Raw genomic sequence first — 6,000 nt, forward strand, 5'->3', positions numbered from 1 at the left:
AATTATATTATTTAATATATTAATATATTGTCATACATTATATTAATTACTATATTATAATTATATATCATATTAATTATTACATTGTATATTATATTAATTTTATTAATATCACTATATATTATGTTAAAAATATATTAATGTCATTAACATATTATGTAATCATAAAATTTTAGAGTTGGTCTTTATTGGCCATTTAGCCCCACCCATACTTGGATAAGAATTCCTTCTACAAATCTACACTTTGTTGGAAGAACTTTATTGAGGAGAAATCTACTATTCCCTTTGTATAATGTTAATTATTAAGTAGTTTCTTGCTTATATCAAATCTCATTTTTATCTCTTTGAAATGTCCATTGATATTGTTCCTACTTCTGAACCCCAAAGCCAAACAGAAAAAGTTTAATCCCTCTTCCATGTTGACAATCCTTCAAACAGTTGAAGACAACTATTATGTCTCTTCCTTTTACCATCCATCCCAAGTGGTCTCACCTCCTCAATAAATATCCCAAGTTTGTTCAATCAATCTTCATCTAGCATTAATTTGAGGCTCTTTACCAGGTGAAGTGCTTTCCTCACTTGAGCACCATCCTTCCATTTGTCAGTCTCTTTCCTAAAATTTGATGAACTTAAAAGCGATTCTCTATGGTACACAGAATTCAAAGATTTAATATGTAGTCTGACTAGAGACAGCTAGGTGGTGCAGTGGAGTACCAGCCCTGAAATCAGGGAGAACTAAGTTCAAATCTGATCTCAGACACTTAACACTTCCTAGCTATAGGACCCTGAGCAAGTCACTTAACCCCAATTGCCTATATATATATATATATATATATATATATATATATATATATATATAGTCTGACTAGGGCAGAGTACAGTAGAATGATTACCTCTTTGTTCCTAGAAGTGATAGGATCTTTCCTATTCACTTTCCTGGCAGCAAAGGCACTTTACTGTTGCCTTTGAGCTTACGGTCCCCTAACCCACTAGTTCTTTTTCATATTAACTCCTATCTAACCATATTTCTATCATCTTGTACTTGTGAAATTGCTTTTTTTTTAAAAAATGTAACTTCACAAGTATAAGATGGGGAGGTATGACTAGACAGATTTCATCTGAAAAAGATTATTATTGTAGTACTTTAGCTTTTAATAAATAAAAGATTATTCTCTGCCTCTTCACAACATTAAATTGTTGTTACACAAGCGGGGCATCATTCTATATTGTGCAAAAGAAAATCTGAACTTTCATATTCATACTGTAAAAATATTTTTGTATCAAATTGTTCTAATCTCATATGAAAGCTATTTTTTCATACACATTTTAGCTGAATATATTAAAGCACAGTTTTTTTAGGTATGAGTAATAGCAACAATATCTTATATAATTTGTTAATATAAATCTTTTTCTTGACAACCCCTCACTTTTTCTGCCTTTTTAAATCACTAAATTGTCGCACATGAAAACATCCTTAAAGAGACAAGTGTACCCTTTGAGAGGGATATATTCCATTAAGAGGAGGTGACAATTCTACTGCACTCTGCCTTGACCAGGCCAGGAGTATTGTGATCTTGATGTTCCTCTTTTGAGAAACCTTTGATAGAACCTGGATGCCAATCCAACTTTCAAAGGTCAACTTAAATGGATCCTTTTCCAAGGATCCTTCTCTGATCTGATTCCCCCCAGTTGAAAGTACCTCCCCCTTCTTAAATTTTCCATAGTACATTACAGGGGCCTTTTCTTCATATTTCTAATATTATTATATCACAATTATTTGTTTATGCCTTTCCCCTTCAATCATTTTAAAGTCCATTCAAAACAAAACATGCGTTCTGTCTTTATTCAGGTAATAAGGCCAGAGCCTTCCAATCAGTATAAATGATAGAGGGTATCTGATTTTTTGATAGAAACAATATTAAAATATTTGGTTACATTACTGACAAAGGTTTGATGACCATCATTTTATAGAAATGATCCCAAAATCTTTATTGAGTTTAAATGATAGAACTGTATTCTGACCAATATAAAACTTTATAGTTTCAGTCAATTAAATTCAGTCAAATATTTTTATAGAATTTAAGTGATAGAATTGTATTCTTACCAGTATAAAACCTTATAAAGTTTCAGTTAATTAAATGGTAACTGATCATATTTTACTATTGTCATTTCTGCTGAGTATTTATTGTACCAGATAATGATTACTTTAACTAAAGTCACAGAATTTCAAAAGATGAACTTTGGTATATTTCAACAGTTAACTCCATAGAAAAATTAGGGAATATTAGGTCTACTATGTTAGATGGATTCAGAAGGCTTATTGAAGAAAGCAGTGATCAAGTTTTTGGAGGTCATGATTCTGGAAGAGAAAAAACAAACATTAAGCACTTATTATATGTCAGGCATTTGTGCTTTACAAACATTGTATCTCATTTGATCCTTATAACAATCCTGTGAAGTAGGTACTATCAATACAGCAAGAGTTTGAGATTCCCTCATTTTAGGGAAGATTCTGTTTTAAGAATAAGTCAGTAATGCTAAATCTTCTGACTTTGGAGTCTGCCTCAGGGATTTTCTACACTCCCAATCTAAGAACACAATCTGCCTGATTCTGAATAGATTACTCCTTCAATTCATTGCTGACTGATAATCTGGTCAGTAAGAAGCAAATTCTAGAGCCACTCCTCAATTCATTGCTGATTATCATAATTTATCTGTTGGTCAGTGAGAACAAAAATTCAGCCACTACTCCCTGCCCTTGTCTCTGGGCCATAGAATTAACATGTCAATGATAGAAAGCTGGAGCTGTCTTCTCTCTCTTAGGACTTTACTAAATTCTCTTGGAATTTAGTCTGCTTGTAATGGCATTATAATTACAATAAAACTTTACCCCTTGGGTTCAGGCCTGTAAATCCTTTTGAGACACCTCATGTTACCAGTCTATGATCCCAAATTTTGGGGGTCTCCTTTTCCAACCTCAACATCTGGTAGCCCATATGGGGAGAGTCTGGCCTCCCCTGGTTTGATTTCTTGCTTGTCAGGTAAACCCCCATATTTTCTCCTACAATCCTATAGCGGGACACCCCAAGCCACTGGGAGAAGGCTTGTCTGAGTCATCATGAGCTCCATTCTCAGCAAGTTTTCCTTGACCGGGACACCCAGACTAGGAAACTCTTGCAATTTTAGCAAAGTTAACCTTGCCACTCTTTCACCTTCTCTGGGATGCCATAGGATAGTTTTTGGCAAAATTTTATGGCTTTTGCAAAGATTGGACAATCCTCTTTCATGTCATTTTGTCTGTATCTGCCTCACTAGGCAGAATGTATGTATCATGTTTGTTCTGTGAGCTAGATTTTGTTGCCTGGAAAGATTTAAAATACACCCAGCAAAAACAAACAAACAAACAAACAAAAACCTCTATTCTGTGGTTAGAATGTAGGAAATATTTCTTAAAAAGCCTATTTTTTTCCCCCTGTGGACTTCAGTTCTGACCAAGCTGGAGGCTATACAAAAAAGTTAGTTAATTAAAATACCATTTTTAGCAGATTCTCAAATTATTAAAATTAAGATATTTGACAATTAGTCATTTTAAGACGGCAAGAAAAATGCCTGAAACATTGGGAATAATTCCAGGAATTTACCCCATTCCGGAAGAAAAGAAAAGGAAAAACAAATAGGTAAATAGCAACATTTTGATAACTCTTCCTTGTCTGGAGTCACCATTCTGCTCTTTTTGGGTAAGCACTCCAGAAAATATTAAGGGTCCGTCTCCATTCCACTCCCTGGAGTAGTCCTGAGTATATCTCAACTGTAGGGATTACTAACAACATCAATATAACACAAGTCCCTCTTTTTGCTAGTCCCTCTCATCTCAGATCAGATTAAAACTCAAATTCTGCCTCACTTATAGAAATAGAGGAAGCAGCTGTGGGGACCCCACACAACCTTGTTCAAATACCTCCCCAACCCAGTTTGGGGGAATGGGGATACAGTGAGGGTCAGATTCGATAGTCAGCATTCCCTGAGTTCTGCTACCTGAAACTACCATCAAAGGAATATCCTGGAACCAGTCATCTCAACTTTCAACAGGTTCTGTCCAGGAACTATCTGGGAAGAATCTGGGCACCTCTGGAACCATCCAATATGGCAGTGTGAGATGAGAAAATTACACAGCCTCTGCATTTGGTAAGACTATCATTTTCTGTTTCAATTATGGATATGGATTAGCTATGTAACTTTAATTATAATTATGTATATAATTATAATTAATAATAATATATATGTAATTATAATTAGCAATTATTTTATCTCTGCCCAGTTTTCTGAATTGTAAAGAGAAATAATAGTTGTTGTAAAGACCACATGATTGCAAAAGTACTTAGCATAAAACCTGCTACATGAATGTTAACTACTTTATTAGTTATAATTGCTTCATATTTGATAAATTTATGGGTTTTTTAGATGTGACCAACTGATAAATGACTTTTATATGTGTGTAAAATAATTTGTTTGAGATATGAATGTAAAAGGAATTTTAAAGGAACTCTAATTAAAGTCCACTAAATGGTAAATTGTAATCTATTTGCATTGATAGTGTTAACAGAAGAATTTGAGAATTTAAGAAAACAGAAAAACCCTAGGCCAACCATTGGAGGTTCTAACCCCCCACCCTGTTCAGAGCATTTTTGCTCTCACAGAGTTTTAAAATTGGAAAAGGAATGAGAGTGAACATCTATACTGACTCCAAATATGCCTTTCATGTTTTGAATGCTCATGGGGTTATATGAAAAGAAAGGGGACTTTTGACAGCAAAAATAAATGAATAATTCTCCCATTAAATATGCAAGGGAAATTCTACAATTATTGTAAGCTATCCATGGACTTAAAGACAACAGAAGGGGGATTCACTTCAAGCCAAGGGCTTGCAGATTCAGCTGCCTGTGCTACTGCCCATTTGTCCCTGACCAGGGCACCTTTAATTCCCCAGCTCCCTGACTCTTATAACACCCCTTCATATTCATATAGGTCCTTGTGGAAGAAAGGAGACACATCCTTTCTCCTTCTGGGTGGTTTTAAACACTCTTACGCCAATTCTAATCCCAGAGGCAAGCCAGTAGGAACTTCTTTTTGGCCTGTCCAGCTCTTTGTAGAGTGACAATTGCCCAGCCTTCACTTCTCAAATAACTCAAAAGGTGGCTGAGACATTTAAGATTAGCTTTCTTTCTTTTTTGTTATTTTCTACTTTTCCCAGGTGTACCTTTAACAACACTCCAAGAATGAGAGCTTTGTTCTTATATTTTCTCTCCAGCTCTTTCAGGGTCACTCCGTGGCTTCTGACAGTGGGGAGATAACTCCTTAGTCTTTAGTCTGGCTGGGGAATTCCACAGGCAGTGGGGGCATTCAGGATTGTTGGGTGTGCCTTCAGCATTTTCAAGGCAGCCCACATATGCGATCTGATGCATTACCTGCAAAGGCTCCATTCCCAAATGTCACCAATCCCACCCTGGATACGCCCCGCCCCCCATTTTGTATTAGCTACCTCCCCAGGGGAATAACTTTAACCTGACTATCCCCTGTTTCCTTACCAGAAAGGATTTCTTATCCACATAATAATTGCAGAATATTCACTCCAAAATTATTCTGGCAAACTTACTCATAATGCTTCTGTAGCAGGTCCTTCCTTGAAGCTTCTTCATAACCTCCTGAGAATTAACATTCTGACTGATATAGTGTCATGTAATTATAATCATTCTTGGGGACAACTAACTAGGAAGCTACTACAAAACTTAACCTCAGGTACCATCTGTGCACCTGCGGGATGTGTCTTTCTTTGTAAAATGGGTTTTCCATTCAACTTTGATGTTTCTGAGAGACCTGTTAAAAGGAATGCCTCTGACTGTAACCTTCCTCAACTGTTCTCCTCTCTACCTGATGCTTAACACCTTTTAAACATGGTGCTTGCTTGCATTTTGTTTCCTTACTCATTGACTTTCTTTCTTT

The sequence above is a fragment of the Antechinus flavipes genome, chromosome 1, assembly GCF_016432865.1.
Source record: "Antechinus flavipes isolate AdamAnt ecotype Samford, QLD, Australia chromosome 1, AdamAnt_v2, whole genome shotgun sequence".
Lineage (NCBI taxonomy): Eukaryota > Metazoa > Chordata > Mammalia > Dasyuromorphia > Dasyuridae > Antechinus > Antechinus flavipes.